Source organism: Oncorhynchus mykiss, chromosome 6 (assembly GCF_013265735.2).
Source record: "Oncorhynchus mykiss isolate Arlee chromosome 6, USDA_OmykA_1.1, whole genome shotgun sequence".
In the NCBI taxonomy this organism is placed as follows: domain Eukaryota; kingdom Metazoa; phylum Chordata; class Actinopteri; order Salmoniformes; family Salmonidae; genus Oncorhynchus; species Oncorhynchus mykiss.
Window position 1 is genome coordinate 52,984,820 of NC_048570.1, and position 18,951 is coordinate 53,003,770.

Below are 18,951 nucleotides of genomic sequence, written 5' to 3' on the forward strand. Positions count from 1 at the left end.
CCCAATTTTTCAGTTTTCGATTTGTTAAAAAAAAATTGAAATATCCAATAAATGTCGTTCCACTTCATGATTGTGTCCCACTTGTTGTTGATTCTTCACAAAAAAATACAGTTTTATATCTTTATGTTTGAAGCTTATATGTGGCAAAAGGTCGCAAAGTTCAAGGGGGCCGAATACTTTCGCAAGGCACTGTACCTGCTGGAGCGTGTTCTACACGTGGGTGTTGCTATGGTGACCAGTGAGCTGAGATTAGGTGGGGCTTTACCTTGCAAAGACTTATAGATGACCTGGAGCCAGTGGGTTTGGCGACGAATATGTAGTGAGGACTAGCCAACGAGAGCATACAGGTCACGGTGGTGGGGAGTATAGGGGGCTTTGGTGACAAAATGGATGGCGCTGTGATAGACTACATTCAGTTTGCTGAGTAGAGTGTTGGAGGCTATTTTGTAAATGACATCGCCGAAGTCGAGGATCGGTAGGATAGTCAGTTTTACGAGGGCATGTTTGGCAGCATGAGTGAAGGAGGCTTTGTTGTGAAATAGGAAGCCAATTACAGATTTAATTTTGGATTGGAGATGCTTCATGTGAGTCTGGAAGGAGAGTTTACAGTCAAACAAGACACCTAGGTATTTGTAGTTGTCCACATATTCAGAAGTCAGAACCGTCCAAAGTAGTGATGTTGGGTGGGCGGGCGAGTGCGGGCAACAATCGGTTGAAGAGCATGCATTTAGTTTTACTAGCATTAAAAATAAATTGGAAGAGTGTTGTATGGCATTGAAACTTGTTTGGACGTTTGTTAACACAGTGTCCATAGAAGGGCCAAATGTATACAGAATGGTGTTGTCTGCGTAGAGGTGGATCAGAGAATCACCAGCAGCAAGAGCGACATCATTGATATGTACAGAGAAAAGAGTCGGCCCGAGAATTGAACCCTGTGGCACCCCCAGAGGTCCGGGACAACAGGCCCGCCAATTTAACACACTGAACACTATCTGAGAAGTAGTTGGTGAACCAGGCGAGGCAGTCATTTGAGAAACCAAAGCTATTGAGTCTGCCGATAAGAATGCGGTGATTGAGAGTCGAAAGGCCAGGTCGATGAAGAAGGCTGCACGGTACTGTCTTTTATCGATGGTATCGTTTAGGACCTTGAACGTAGTATAAGAAATTTGCCAAAATAAAGTAATACAGACATTTTTATAAATTCTAGTCGTACTTTAACAAACACCTTTTCAAAATCTGCTATGAAGACCAGGCCTGGTATCTTTGATGTTTAATAATGTTTAGTTGTTTCAAATAATTGTTGTATATTATCTCCAATATATTATCCATGTAAAACAACTGTCTGATCAGGATGACCAATATCAGGTAAAACCTTTTTTATTCCATGTGCTAAGCATTTCGCAGGAATTTTTGCATCACTACACTGAAGTTTTAGAGGTCTCCAGTTTTACAAATGTACTAGATTTATATACTTACCACCTGGGTCCTGTTTAAGTAGTAATGAAATCAGACCTTCTTGTTGAGTACCTGAAAGTCTACCATTTGTATAGGAGTAATTAAAACATGCTAATAGTGTATCTTTGAGTACATCAGAAAAGGTCTGATATACCTCTACCGGTATACCGTCAAGCCCTGGTGTTTTTCCAGACTGAAAATATTTTATTGCCTCAGTTTCTCTTCTGTAAGTTGGCCTTCACACAAGTCTTTCTGTAAATGTGTTGATTTTACATTATTATTATAAGGAAATAAATCCTTAGAGTTAACATCATTCAGTGGAAATGGAGGCGACTGAAAAAAATAGATATTCTTAAAATATTTTGTTTCCTCTTTCAAAATATAATTTGGTGAATTATGGATGACTTCATCATTTGTAATGAGTTTCTGTAAATAATTTTTGGTATAATTTCTAAGTTGAATATTCAAGAACAATTGTGTGCATTTTTCACCATTTTCCTTCCAATTCGCTTTATTTTTGTAATACATTACACTTAATCGTTGTTGAATAAGTACCTCCATTTCTTTTTGTTTTTCCTCTAACTTATTTTGTGCCTCTATAGTACAGTGTCCATTGCCATCTACCTCTACTGTTACTTCCTCTATTTCCTGTATTAGTCTAATCTCTTTTGACCTAAACTGCTTTTGTTTTAATGATGAGTATTGTATTGAATGGCCTCTAAAAGTACATTTAAAAGTGTTCCATACAATAAGGGGATGTACTGTACCTACAGTATGTTGTGCAAAAAAAGTTAATATGAATGATGTTGTCTTAGTTAAGAACAAATCCAATACGCTTTGATTAAATTTCCAATATCCCCTTCCAGGTGGAAATACTGTAAGAGTTTTATATGGTCCAATCTCATTTGGTCTCCAATTATTTTATTTTTTTAACTTCTGATGCCAGCAAGAAAGAGACTAGGAAGTAATAAAGACAGCTAGCTGGATTTAAGCCTCCTCCATGTATATCTCTCTAGGTCAGGGTTTTTCAGCCTCCATATATCCACGTTCTAAAGTATCCATGATCTCCTTTCGTACTTAAGGGTGATAGTTTGTAGAGGGATTTCCTTTACGATCCATTGAGGTACAGTGCCTTGCGAAAGTATTCGGCCCCCTTGAACTTTGCGACCTTTTGCCACATTTCAGGCTTCAAACATAAAGATATAAAACTGTATTTTTTTGTGAAGAATCAACAACAAGTGGGACACAATCATGAAGTGGAACGACATTTATTGGATATTTCAAACTTTTTTAACAAATCAAAAACTGAAAATTGGGCGTGCAAAATTATTCAGCCCCCTTAAGTTAATACTTTGTAGCGCCACCTTTTGCTGCGATTACAGCTGTAAGTCGCTTGGGGTATGTCTCTATCAGTTTTGCACATCGAGAGACTGACATTTTTTCCCATTCCTCCTTGCAAAACAGCTCGAGCTCAGTGAGGTTGGATGGAGAGCATTTGTGAACAGCAGTTTTCAGTTCTTTCCACAGATTCTCGATTGGATTCAGGTCTGGACTTTAACTTGGCCATTCTAACACCTGGATATGTTTATTTTTGAACCAGTCCATTGTAGATTTTGCTTTATGTTTTGGATCATTGTCTTGTTGGAAGACAAATCTCCATCCCAGTCTCAGGTCTTTTGCAGACATCAGGTTTTCTTCCAGAATGGTCCTGTATTTGGCTCCATCCATCTTCCCATCAATTTTAACCATCTTCCCTGTCCCTGCTGAAGAAAAGCAGGCCCAAACCATGATGCTGCCACCACCATGTTTGAAAGTGGGGATGGTGTGTTCAGGGTGATGTGCTGTGTTGCTTTTACGCCAAACATAACGTTTTGCATTGTTGCCAAAAAGTTCAATTTTGGTTTCATCTGACCAGAGCACCTTCTTCCACATGTTTGGTGTGTCTCCCAGGTGGCTTGTGGCAAACTTTAAACAACACTTTTTATGGATATCTTTAAGAAATGGCTTTCTTCTTGCCACTCTTCCATAAAGGCCAGATTTGTGCAATATACGACTGATTGTTGTCCTATGGACAGAGTCTCCCACCTCAGCTGTAGATCTCTGCAGTTCATCCAGAGTGATCATGGGCCTCTTGGCTGCATCTCTGATCAGTCTTCTCCTTGTATGAGCTGAAAGTTTAGAGGGACGGCCAGGTCTTGGTAGATTTGCAGTGGTCTGATACTCCTTCCATTTCAATAGTATCGCTTGCACAGTGCTCCTTGGGATGTTTAAAGCTTGGGAAATCTTTTTGGATCCAAATCCGGCTTTAAACTTCTTCACAACAGTATCTCGGACCTGCCTGGTGTGTTCCTTGTTCTTCATGATGCTCTCTGCGCTTTTGACGGACCTCTGAGACTATCACAGTGCATTTATACGGAGACTTGATTACACACAGGTGGATTGTATTTATCATCATTAGTCATTTAGGTCAACATTGGATCATTCAGAGATCCTCACTGAACTTCTGGAGAGAGTTTGCTGCACTGAAAGTAAAGGGGCTGAATAATTTTGCACGCCCAATTTTTCAGTTTTTGATTTGTTAAAAAAGTTTGAAATATCCAATAAATGTCGTTCCACTTCATGATTGTGTCCCACTTGTTGTTGATTCTTCACAAAAAAATACAGTTTTATATCTTTATGTTTGAAGCCTGAAATGTGGCAAAAGGTCGCAAAGTTCAAGGGGGCCGAATACTTTCGCAAGGCACTGTACTTAAAACCATATTATAATCTCCCACCATAATGATAGATTAATTTGTTGCTTGTGAGCTCAATAGATTATTATACACTACCGGTCAAATGTTTTAGAACACCTACTGATTCAACGGTTTTTCTATATTTTTACTATTTTCTACATTGTAGAATAATAGTGAAGATGTCAAAACTATGAAATAACACATATGGAATCATGTAGTAACACAAACAGTGTTAAACAAATCAAAATAAGTGTTATATTTGAGATTCTTCAAATAGCCACCCTTTCCCTTTATGACAGCTTTGCACACTCTTGGCATTCTCTCAAACAGCTTCATGAGATAGTCACCTGGAAAGCATTTCAATTAACAGGTGTGCCTTCTTAAAAGTAAATTTGTGGAATTTCTTTCCTTCTTAATTCTTAACAATCTATATACATAGACATGGAATCACTGGTCACTTTAATAATGGAACATTAGTCACTTCAATACTGTTTACATGCTGCTTTACTCTATATACTCAATTTTATTCTACTCATCCTAATATTTATATATTTCTCAATTTCATTCTTTTACTTTTATATTTGTGTGTATTGTTAGATACTACTGCGCTGTTGGAGCTAGGAACACTAGCATTTCCCTAAATCTGCAAAACCATCTGCTAAATATGTGTATGTGGCCACTAACATTTGATTTGAACAACAATTTCCTACTAATATTTGGGGCTGTTTGTTTACTTTCCTCAATGTGTTTTGGATCATGAGTAAATCCTTCAAGCCCCTATATCCTCTGGCTGGGCTAAACTGATTTCATACTGAAATAACTGGGCTTCAATACGATCGCATACTTTTCTGAACAGATAGACTAAACATGTAAGTAAATATTATACTGAAGATCTGTCTGAAGAGTGAAAAAGACTAAAATAATTACTGAAATTCTTAATATTATAACTCCTTACAACAAATGTAACGTCCGCGTTGTAGGCCTCATGACAGGTAGCACTTTATTTTACGCTCAGAAATGTATCACCCACTGGACACAGAAGTCAGTTCAACGTCTCCTAGTGGGCATACGACATGATAAAGACATCTTTTAATGGTTAAAATCTGGTCGGGACGTCTTATAACCAGATCACAACAAGATTAAGTTGTATTTTTCACAACGTCTTTCTGACATCATGAAAAATACGTCTTATTTTGGTTGAAACCTGATTGAACTACTGACCAGTTATCTAAATGCTACTCAATTAATATACACTAACCGACAAAGAGTGTACAAAACATTAAGGACACCTGCTCTTTCCTTGACAGACTGACCAGGTGATAGCTATGATCCCTTATTGATGTCACTTGTTAAATCCACTTCAATGAGTGTAGATGAAGGGGAGGAGACATGTTAAAACGTCTTTGGGATAGGTGGGATGGTAGCGTCCCACCTGGCCAACATCCGGTGAAATGGCAGAGCGCCAAATACAAATTAAATTACTATAAATATTAAACTTTCATGAAATCACAAGTGCAAAACATCAAAATAAAGCTTGTTGTTAATCCAGCTAAGGTGTCAGATTTAAAAAAGGCTTTAAGGTGAAAGCAAACCATGCGATTACCTGAGGACAGAGTCCAGCACACAAATGCATAACAAATAATTTTCAACCAGGGAGTTGCGACACGAAATAACGATATAATATATGCCTTACCTTTGAAGATCTTCTTCAGTTGCCACTCCAAAAGTTCTCAGTTACATTTCAAATGGTCCTTTTGTTCAATAAATTTCTTCTTTATATCCATAAAAACTCAGTTTATCTGGTGCGCTTCAGTCAATAATCCAACGGTTTCTATCGATCAAAATGCATACAAAATGAATCCCAAACGTTACCAATAAACTTATCCAAACAAGTCAATCAACGTTTATAATCATCCTTAGGTACCCTAATACGCAAATAAACAATACAATTTAGGACGGAGAATCATTACTGTCTTTACCGGAGATAAACAAAAAGAACGAGCTCTCTCGGCCATGCGCATGGAAACACTACAGCCAAAATGGGAGCCCTTAGAAAAACAACTTATTCTCCCTCATTTTTCCAAAAACCAGCCTGAAACTCTTTCAAGACTGTTAACATCTAGTGGAAGCCCTAGGAACTGCAATCGGGCACAATTTCACCCTATTATAAAAAGTGCCAGCCATTGAAATCAGTGGTAAGATGAAAAATCTATTTTTTTGAATGGTTTTTCCTCAAGGTTTCGTCTGCCATTTCAGTTCTGTTATACTCACATATAGTGGGGAGAACAAGTCTTTGATACACTGCTGATTTTGCAGCTTTTCCTACTTACAAAGCATGTAGAGGTCTGTAATGTTTTATCATAGGTACAGTTCAACTGTGAGAGACGGAATCTAAAACAAAAATCCAGAAAATCACATTGTATGGTTTTTAAGTCATTAATTTGCATTTTATTGCATGACATAAGTATTTGATACATCAGAAAAGCAGAACTTAATATTTGGTACAGAAACCTTTGTTTGCAATTACAGAGATCATACGTTTCCTGTAGTTCTTGACCAGGTTTGCACATACTGCAGCCCACTCCTCCATACAGACCTTCTCCGGATCCTTCAGGTTTCGGGGCTGTCACTGGCAATACGGACTTTCAGCTCCCTCCAAAGATTTTCTATTGGGTTCAGGTCTGGTGACTGGCTAGGCCACTCCAGGACCTTGAGATGCTTCTTACGGAGCCACTCCTTAGTTGCCCTGGCTGTGTGTTTCAGGTCATTGTCATGCTGGAAGACGCAGCCACGACCCATCTTCAATGCTCTTACTGAGGGAAGGAGGTTGTTGGCCAAGATCTCGCGATACATGGCCCCATCCATCCTCCCCTCAATACGGTACAGTCGTCCTGTCCCCTTTGCAGAAAAACATCCCCAAAGAATGATGTTTCCACCTCCATGCTTCACGGTTGGGATGGTGTTCTTGGGTTTGTAGTGGAGTTTAGACCAAAAAGCTATATTTTTGTCTCATCAGACCACATGACCTTCTCCCATTCCTCCTCTGGATCATCCAGATGGTCATTGGCAAACTTCAGACGGGCCTGGAAATGTGCTGGCTTGAGCAGGGGAACCTTGCGCGCGCTTCAGGATTTTAATCCATGACGGCGTAGTGTGCTACTAATCTTTTTTTTTTGAGACTGTGATCCCAGCTCTCTTCAGGTCATTGACCAGGTCCTGCCGTGTAGTTCTGGGCTGATCCCTCACCTTCCTCATGATCATTGATGCTCCACGAGGTGAGATCTTGCATGGAGCCCCAGACCGAGGTGATTGACCGTAATCTTGAACTTCTTCCATTTTCTATTAATTGCGCCATCAGTTGTTGCCTTCTCACCGAGCTGCTTGTCTATTGTCCTGTAGCCCATCCCAGCCTTGTGCAGGTCTACAATTTCATCCCTGATGTCCTTACACAGCTCTCTGGTCTTGACCATTGTGGAGAGGTTGGAGTCTGTTTGATTGAGTGTGTGGACAGGTGTCTTTAAAACAATTAACAGGTCTGTGAGAGACGGAATTCTTACTGGTTGGTAGGTGATCAAATACTTATGTCATGCAATAAAATGCAAATTAATTACTTACAAATCATACAATGTGATTTTCTGGATCCACTGTACATTATTTTAACAGATTTAGAATCTTTAGAGTGTTTTCTATCCAAATTATATGCATATCCTAGCTTCTGGGCCTGAGTAGCAGGCAGCTTACTTTGGGGCACGCTTTTAATCCGAACGTCAAAATAACGCCCCCTATCCCAAAGAAGTTTTAACCCCCTAGATTCTAAATCTAAGTAACATAATAATAAAAATCCCCATCAAAATGTAATTGATTGGTGGGTCCCCTGCGGTATGGTTGAGTTAACATAGGCTAATGCGATTAGCATGAGGTTGTAAGTAACAAGAAGATTTTTCAGGACATAGACATATCTGATTTTGGCAGAAAGCTTCAATTCTTGTCAATCTAACTGCACTGTCCAATTTACAGTAGCTGTTACAGTGGAATAATACTGTGCCATTGTTTGAGGAGAGTGCAGAGTTTTGAACATGAAAAACTATTAATAAACAAATTAGGCACCTTTGGGCAGTCTTGATACAACATTTTGAAAATAAATGCAATGGCTCATTGGATCAGTCTAAAACTTTGCACATACACTGCTGGCTTCTAGTGGCCAACATCTAAATTGCACCTGGGCTGGAATAATACATTATGGCCTTTATCTTGCATTTCAAAGATGATGGTACAAAAAAAGACAAAACGGTTGTCTTTTTCTTTGTATTATATTCTCCTACATTCCTTTCACATTTCCACAAACGTCAGTGTTTCCTTTCAAATGGTACCAAGAATATGCATATCCTTGCTTCAGGGGCTGAGCGACAGGCAGTTAGATTTGGGTATGTCATTTTAGGCGAAAATTGAAAAAAAGTGGCTAGAGAAGCATAGAGAAAAAAATACATGATTAGAATTGATAATTGATCGCATGGTGCAAAAATGAATGCAATTAATTGATTATTGAATAGTATTGATGGACACACAGTTTGTAGAACCAAGGTTACCAAGAACCAAGGCTAGAACCAAGAACCAAGGATACACAGCCTGCCTCTGCTCAACACTCGTGAAAAAAAAATGTTTATGGGGGCTTCTGCAGTTCAGAATGATATGGTCTTATCTCCCTCGTGGCAGTCAAGTTATCCTGCCGAGTCGTTCACAATGCTCCCAAGTGGTGGTCTAAGGCACTGCATCTCAGTGCAAGAGGTGTAACTACAGTCCCTGGTTCATATCCAGGCTGTAACACATCCAGCTGTAATTGGGAGTCCCATAGCGCGGCGCACAATTGGCCCAGTGTTGTCTGGGTTTGGCTGGGCTAGGCCATCATTATAAATAAGAATTTATTCTGACTTGCCTAGTTAAATAAAGGTTGAACAAAAATATATATAAATATATATCAATAAAAGGTATCAATACATCTTATTTGTATGGCTAGCAATCACAAATGTACATTGTTTGAAGCACTCATTTATAAGTCTCAGTCCCAAATGACAGCTCCAATAAGCCTGTGGGAAATGAGAATCATAACTCTTTTGAGTTTTCAGTTCATTGTTTGCTGGGAGGGGATCCTGCGTGCTTTGGTCATTACTCAGTCCCTCCAGGATTTCTGCAACCAAATATGCATGATTTTGCGGCAGCTTTTCTGAAATTATGGAATACATTTTGCAATGTTTTTTTCATATTAATTTCATATAAAGCAATACATATCATATGTGCTCAGTTTTAGGATTATGTTAAGCAAAATACATAATACAAAAACAATTAGAATCATTTGAAGTGCTATATTTTGTTTATTTTCCTGAACAAACAGCTCTTTTTCTGAACAAAAAAGGGGTGGAAGCTAGCTCAAAGTCCCAACATAAAAAAATGCTAGGACAAAAGAAACATCTGGGGTCCAATCTGCAATTAAGACATATTAAATCTCAAGTTAATCTTCCATGAAAACAATTAGGGACAAAGTGCTGTTTTGGCCTGTTTCTTTTTTTGAACAAACACAGCTTTTTCAGAACATAACGAGAGGTGGGGGGTGACCAAGGGCCTAGCTCATCTAGGCCTATATCTCAATGTAATCATCCATTTCATCCTCCATTTGATCATACCTATCCTCCTCCATATCAATTGCTCCACTACGGAGTCGTTGGTTGTGGTACATTACGTTTTAAAGAGTTTCAAATGGCAAAGCTGACAAATTGCACTCAGTGCTTTGAGCAGCACGCCGACCACCCTACTAAAGCCAAGGTTAGCGGAGTAAAAGTTTGAGTGAAATGCTACTCGCCTTGATTCTTTCAGCGCTTGCCACAGTCTTCCCTGCTACCTCTTCAGTCATGGTGATTTGCCGCTGCTGTGGGAACTGTTCTGACATTCTCATATGCTTTGTTGATTCAAAGTGAATGTTGATTGTCGACTTTCTCTTGTGACCCAGCACAATGTTGCATGGAGTGCAAAACAATTTTCCCCCACTTTCATGTAAACCATTTGGAAATGGTTTTGCATGGTCGTTAGCTGTTATTTTTGTTGACAAATGATTTCTCTTCATTATACTGCCTATCAGCCATCAACAATCAGCCATCATCTTCGCACGTGAATACGCTGACAGACCAGGGGGAAAAAACTTTGTTGATGTGTGGTTGTATTGGTAAAAATTACAAACTCGCTATTGATTGGACCCTTTTATGCGCTAAAAGTGCGGGGATTGGTCAAAACTGCGAGCTCTCGTATAATATGCGCTGATTGGTTGATTTTGCATTGAATTATGCGATCGCAGAATCGCAGAATCCTGGAGGGACTGATTACTGAATCAAATTCATGAAATTAGTTGAAAGATTAATTATTTTTACAGAATTTTTACTAGGTGTCCTAATTAGTGCTCTTAAGTAAATGCGGGTCCTGATGCACTGGCCATATGCATGTATGAATATTCATGATGATTCTGAACAACCCCTGCCTGCTCTGGCGTAAACACTGCCTTTCTTCTGCCCTCATTATTCTGATGTGCTGAAAAAGAGCAACTAGGCAAAGAACAAGAGGGGAGTGCAAAGTCACACTACAGCAGAGAAACTTCAGACTCCCTGCGACCAAAAAATCAACACAAGCAAAACGAACTTAAGGGCATTAAAGTATACACTGCAACATATTTTAATGAATGTCAGACCTACTGAAACTAAATGCAGAATGGAAGAGGAACAGAGGTAAAGCTTTAAAAATTAGCATTTCTAACAAGGAAGTTGAGTGTCTACATTCTAATGCATACTGGATGTCACTCTGTTACAGACTTCATTACCCTGCCTTCTATGGCAGGAGTCCAAAAACAGGAGGGCTTTGTCACTCATCAAATGAATCAACGTGTGTGTGTGTGTTGTGTGTGCGTGCGTGTGTGTGTGCATTCTTGCTTGCCTGCTTGTGCGTTCATCCGTGTGTGTGTGTGCGCACAGACGTCTGACTAAGTGTGTAACCAGGTTTCGCTACGTGTGTGGCAGATAGTTGCTAGGGAGATGAACTGTGATTTAGTATGGTCACAATGTAAGCACTTTTCTTTGCCTTGTTTTTTAGTGTATCGTTATCATGACATGTCACTGAACATCACTAATCTCTCAGACTGAATAAACCACAGCATGTCCTGTGAAACCAGCTCTTCCAGTCTAGCATACCAGAGAGACATCAAGGGAATCAGCCTGAGGCTGCAGCTTTAGACCCCTGTGCATACATACACAACACATATAGCTACGCTGCTCAACAAGTTCCCCTTTTATGGCAGCAAGCACAATTGATTTTCTTGTTACACTGCAAGACAATGGAGTGACAAAGTAAAAGTAGCATCAAAGGGTAACAAATAAAGCAGTGCTGTTATACACAGTGTGCCTGAGTAGGTCTGTTGTGGTGACCGTATTACAGCAACACTGGCGGTCACAAGTCATGAAGGCAGTCAAATTCCACGTCATCGTTTAGTCACTGTAATTAAGCTTCTCCAAGCTCTGATGGTGCTGATGGTCATTAGTAGCCTACCAAAATGACTAACTACCTGGTACTCAGCACTCTGTTGTCCCTCTAATCACTCTGACATCAATGCAAGTGTAATCGAAAATCTAACCAAACTTCAGGAGAACCCATGAGCTTATGTTGCCCAACATTTCAATAGGCCATGCAATTGCGTGAAAAAACAGATTGATGGCCTCTATAAACAAGAGGAGGCTCCCATCAGCGTTTTTATAGGCTAGGCCTACTATATTTATTTCTCAACATTCCTAATATTAAGCACATTGATTATCTTTACAACAGGAGTATAGCCTACCTGGCTGGCATGAAAATGAACCATGGGAAAAGCATCCTCCATTCACTATTTAAGTGCAGAGATTACATTTATTTATAACCCCTGTTTCGAGACAGGTGTATATTCTAAAAAATATAAACAATTCTCACATATATTATTAAATCAAGAGAAGTCTGATTGGTGACAATATTAGCCTATCACTTGTGAATTATATATTATCACAAAATGTGGTCTATTTCAAAAGAACAGAATAGCATACTCTGAGTTGTCCTTATGTTAGGTCCTGGTCTGGCTGTGGACTACACCAGTTCATTTAGCAGACAAGATTTGCTTAGAATTCCGTGGCATGAGTTTATAGTATGAAGAATAAAATGTAACAAAACTGAATAAAATAGAAAGGATGTTTTCTCCAAACGATTTGAGGGACTACGCACATGTGGCTATCCTGTGTTGAGTGGTTAACAAAGAAATAGGTATTCCTACAGTATATGCTTCATTTAGAATTATTAATATAACTTTAGTTGTTCTATAAACATTAGGCTAGATTTTTAGATTTTTCAGACATTGTAAGGCTGCATGATACGACTCTAATGATGATTTGAGCTTGATTTGAGGCATGAGCTCTGCTTTGTTTTTTTTTTGCGCAGGCTTTACACACTTCATCAGTCTCTCATTCACAATTTCACAAGCACTTGATAATGCCTTAAATTTCCTGGCGGCATCCCCTTTGTGTGGCTGCAATGCCACCTAAAAAAATCCATGCCTTTGTAACAGATGTGAAATGGCTAGCTAGTTAGCGGTGGTGCGCGCTAATAGTGTTTCAATCGGTGACGTCACTTGCTCTGAGACCTTGAAGTAGTGGTTCCCCTTGCTCTGCAAGGGCCGTGGCTTTTGTGGAGCGATGGGTAACGATGCTTCGTGGGTGTCAGTTGTTGATGTGTGCAGAGGGTCACTGATTCGAGCCCGGGTATGGGCGAGGGGACGGACTAAAGTTATACTGTTACACCTTTTGCAGTCAGTGGACATTGTGCCCTTCAACCTGATTGCTGTGCGCTCCATCACACATGTCTTTCTCAAATGCTCCAAGTGAAGACAAACACATCGGAGACACAACTGCATGCGTCCTTATGCAATTCTGAGATGCATGTTGAAGATATTGGAAGAACTGTCCACATTTACTTTTCACCAGCCAACAAGATGATTAGGCCAATCAAACAGCAAAAGCACTATCCCATGTCTATCTACTATCCCACATAGTACAAAGGTCAACCCATTCTATTCTGTTCGAGAAATAAATATTCCAAACATAGCCTAGGACAGTTGTGGGATGCGATAGATCCAAAATTGATACAACCACTAGCATAAAAATATATATTTTAAGACCTTATTTGGCCACTATGGGATAGGCTACATAAGGTGTGCGACTATGATTAGAAAAAGTTGCAAAAAAATGCATGGTTTCTTATGCTGGACATCATTCATAAGTGATAATATACACTGCTCAAAAAAATAAAGGGAACACTTTAACAACACAATGTAACTCCAAGTCAATCACACTTCTGTGAAATCAAACTGTCCACTTAGGACGCAACACCGATTGACAATAAATTTCACATGCTGTTGTGCAAATGGAATAGACAACAGGTGGAAATTATAGGCAATTAGCAAGACACCCCCCAATAAAGGAGTGGTTCTGCAGGTGATAACCACAGACCACTTCTCAGTTCCTATGCTTCCTGGCTGATGTTTTGGTCACTTTTGAGTGCTGGCGGTGCTTTCACTCTAGTGGTAGCATGAGACGGAGTCTACAACCCACACAAGGGGCTCAGGTAGTGCAGCTCGTCCAGGATGGCACATCAATGTGAGCTGTGGCAAGAAGGTTTGCTGTGTCTGTCAGCGTAGTGTCCAGAGCATGGAGACGCTACCAGGAGACAGGCCAGTACATCAGGAGACGTGGAGGAGGCCGTAGGAGGGCAACAACCCAGCAGCAGGACCGCTACCTCCGCCTTTGTGCAAGGAGGAGCAGGAGGAGCACTGCCAGAGCCCTGCAAAATGACCTCCATCAGGCCACAAATGTGCATGTGTCTGCTCAAACGGTCAGAAACAGACTCCATGAAGGTGGTATAAGGTTCCGACGTCCACAGGTGGGGGTTGTGCTTACAGCCCAACACCGTGCAGGACGTTTGGCATTTGCCAGAGAACACGAAGATTGGCAAATTCGCCACTGGTGCCCTGTGCTCTACACAGATGAAAGCAGGTTCACACTGAGCACATGTGACAGACGTGACAGTCTGGAGATGCCATGGAGAACGTTCTGCTGCCTGCAACATCCTCCAGCATGACTGGTTTGGTGGTGGGTCAGTCATGGTGTGGGGTGGCATTTCTTTGGGGGGGCCGCACAGCCCTCCATGTGCTCGCCAGAGGTAGCCTGACTGCCATTAGGTACCGAGATGAGATCCTCAGACCCCTTGTGAGACCATATGCTGGTGCGGTTGGCCCTGGGTTCCTCCTAATGCAAGACAATGCTAGACCTCATGTGGCTGGAGTGTGTCAGCAGTTCCTGCAAGAGGAAGGCATTGATGCTATGGACTGGCCCGCCCGTTCCCCAGACCTGAATCCAATTGAGCACATCTGGGACATCATGTCTCGCTCCATCCACCACAGACTGTCCAGGAGTTGGCGGATGCTTTAGTCCAGGTCTGGGAGGAGATCCCTCAGGAGACCATCCTCCACCTCATCAGGAGTATGCCCAGGCGTTGTAGGGAGGTCATACAGGCACGTGGAGGCCACACACACTACCGAGCCTCATTTTGACTTGTTTTAAGGACATTACATCAAAGTTGGATCAGCCTGTAATGTGGTTTTCCACTTTAATTTTGAGTGTGACTCCAAATCCAGACCTCCATGGGTTGATACATTTGATTTCCATTGATCAGTTTTGTGTGATTTTGTTGTCAGCACATTCAACTATGTAAAGAAAAAAGTATTTAATAAGAATATTTCATTCATTCAGATCTAGGATGTGTTATTTTAGTGTTCCCTTGATTTTTTTGAGCAGTGTATAATTCACATATGATAGGCTAATTTTGTCACCCAATATATGTGTGAAATTTGTTTTGATTTAGAATGGACCATTATCATGCACCTCTATCGAAAAAATACATGTCATCTATGCACTTAAATAGGGAATTGAGGACACTTATCCCCATGGTTTATTTGCATGCCAGCAGGTAGGCTATACCGTTGTAAATATAAGCAATGTGCTTAATATTAGGAACATGAGCATTAGGAACATGAGCATTAGGAACATGAGCTCATGGGCTCTGATTTAAGTATTTGATTACATTTTTGAAAATATTTGCATTGATGTCAGGGTGATATAGGGACAACAGAGTGCTGATTATCATGCACTTAGCAAGTTTGGTAGGCTACTAATGAACATCAACAGCATCAGAGCTTGGAGAAGCCTAATTACTGTGCCTAAACGGTCACGTGGAATTTGACTGCCTTCATGACTCATGATTGCCGGTGTGGCGGTAATACGATCACCACAACAGCCCTACTATATACAAAACAAGTCCTACAGGCCCTAGTTTTGTTGCACCTGGACCACTGCCCAGTCATACGGTCAAGTGCCACAAAGAGGGACATGGGCAAATTACAGTTGGCCCAGACCAGAGCAGCACAGCTGTCCATTAAATGTATACGGAGACCATCAATGACATGCATATCAATCTCTCCTGGCTCAAAGTAGATGAGAGATTGACTGCATCACTACTTGTCTTTGTGAGAGGTATTGACATGTTGACAGCACCGAGCTGTCTGTTCAAACGACTAACACACAGCTCAGACAACCATGCATACCGCACAAAACATAATCTCTTCACAGTCCACAAGTCCAGAACAGACTCCGGGAAACATACAATATGACACAGAGCCATAACTCTATTCCACATCAAGTAACTCAGGGAAGCAGTCAAATCTAATTTAAAAAACAGATAAAATGACACCTTATGGAACAATACGTACTGTGAAGGGACACACTAACAAGCACACACACACCCGCATACGCACACATGCTAGCACATGCACTCTACACACATACATTGTAATATGTTGTATGTTGGTTTTATAAATTTTGTAATGTGTAATAATGTTATATGATGTACTGTTTTGTTTTTATTTTTTTGTGTGATGGTTCCTCCTTTAAAAGTTGCAGCGTACTGTAGCACACCTTGCGGGCTGCTGCAGCATTCTTTTGCATATTATTTAATTGTTAGTGCTAGTGTGACCACCACAGGCCATCTTTGAGAAGCATTTAATAGTCTTCCATATTGACATTACTAGAGAATTTAAAAACATTTTTGTAATAACATAGTATATGGGATTGATTTTAAGAAATTTGGCTTAGTTCATTTGATTAATATTATGGTATTTCTATTCCGAGAAAAACGAAACCATCAGGGTTTCCATCAGGATGGAATGGAAAATATGGCACCGTACAACGTGACGGTCAGGAGTAGGCTACAGCATAAGAGGATTGGAGGATTCTAAATTAATATCTAAGGGGCATAACAATTCCACACCCTAATTGTAATCTAACCAATACCCAAACGGAGATTCCGTGAAAATAAAATCTCATTGTTTTATCAATACCAGTCCCCATGCTTGTCTCAGAGCAGCGCAAAACGATGGTGAAATCCTTATTGCTTAATTCATTTCTAAAATAAATTAATAATTAATACCTAAGGCACATTTTTCATTAGGATCTGTGAGAATATTTTATATAATTCTAAATTAATTAATAATAATAATCACTTCGTTTAAAAAGTAATGATATTCTGGAGATGATTAAATAACGGGCATCGAACTAGAATAAGTATCAACACAGTTAGCACTGCGATTCAGTGTCTTAGACCGCTGCAACATACTCCAGCTCCATGACCAGGATCTCTAATCATTTAAGTGAGAAGATTCGGGCTTTCAGGATATTTCAAAAATACTGTTAGACTTGGGGATTATGGTCACGGCATCAACTGAAGGTTGGTTCTAATACCTGAGCCGACTAGGTGAAAAGCCTGTCGATGTGCCCTTGAGCAAGGCACTTAACCCTAATTTGCTTCAGGGGTGCCGAACTACTATGTCTGACCCTGTAGAACAATGTAGGCCATCATTGTTCTTAACTTCTTGATACTACCCATCCCGGATCCGGGAGCGTAATCGTTGCCTGAAACTAATTAGCACAACGCAGTGGACATAAATATCCCCAGAAAATGTTCCTATTCATGAAAATCACAAGTGAAATATATTGAGACACAGCTTAGCCTTTTGTTAATCACACTGTCATCTCAGATTTTCAAAATATGCTTTGCAGCCAACGCTAGACAAGCATTTGTGTCAGTTTATCATAGCCTAGCATAGCATTATGCCCTGCTAGCAGCAGGCAACATTTTCACGAAAATAAGAAAAGCAATAAAATTAAATAATTTACCTTTGAAGAACTTCGAATGTTTTCACTCACGAGACTCCCAGTTAGATAGCAAATGTTCCTTTTTTCCAAAAATATTATTTTTGTAGGCGAAATAGCTCCATTTGTTCTTCATGTTTGGCTGAGAAAATGCGGTCACTACAACGCCAAACTTTTTTCCGAATTAGCTCCATAATATCGACAGAAACATGGCAAACGTTGTTTAGAATCAATACTCAAGGTGTTTTCACATATCTATTCGATAATATATCCACCGGGACAATTGGTTTCTCATTAGAAGCGATTGGAATAATGGAATTACGCAAGATTTTCTGCGGGAGCCATCATGTGACCACTTGCTCAATGTGGTCACTTACGGCTGGCTATTCTTCAACATAAATGCGTAAAAAGACATCACAATGCTGTAGACACCTTGGGGAATACGTAGAAAGCGTAAGCTCATTCTTAGCCAATTGACAGCCATATAAGGACTCATTGGCATGCAGCGCTTTTAAAATATGGGGCACTTCCTGATTAGATTCTTTTCTGGGTTTCGCCTGTAACATCAGTTCTGTTGCACTCACAGACAATATCTTTGCAGTTTTGGAAACATTAGAGTGTTTTCTATCCAAAGCTGTCAATTACAGTGGGGCAAAAAAAGTATTTAGTCAGCCACCAATTTTGAAAGTTCTCCCACTTAAAAAGATGAGAGAGGCCTGTAATTTTCATCATAGGTACACTTCAACTATGACAGACAAAATGAGAAAAAAAATCCAGAAAATCACATTGTAGGATTTTTAATGAATTAATTTGCAAATGATGGTGCAAAATAAGTATTTGGTCAATAACAAAAGTTTATCTCAATACTTTGTTATATACCCTTTGTTGGCAATGACAGAGGTCAAACGTTTTCTGTAAGTCTTCACAAGGTTTTCACACACTGTTGCTGGTATTTTGGCTCATTCCTCCATGCAGATCTCCTCTAGAGCAGTGATGTTTTGGGGGAGATTATCAGTGGTCTTGTATGTCTTCCATTTCCTAATAATTGCTCCCACATTTGATTTCTTCAAACCAAGCTGCTTACCTATTGCAGATTCAGTCTTCCCAGCCTGGTGCAGGTCTACAATTCTGTTTCTGGTGTCCTTTGACAGCTCTTTGGTCTTGGCCATAGTGGAGTTTGGAGTGTGACTGTTTCAGGTTGTGGACAGGTGTCTTTTATACTGATAACAAGTTCAAACAAGTGCCATTAATACAGGTAACGAGTGGAGGACAGAGGATCCTCTTAAAGAAGAAGTTACAGGTCTGTGAGAGCCAGAAATCTTGCTTGTTTGTAGGTGACCAAATACTTATTTTCCACCATAATTTGCAAATAAATTTATTAAAAATCCTACAATGTGATTTTCTGGATTTTTTTTTATTTTTGTCTTTCATAGTTGAAGTGAACCTATGAT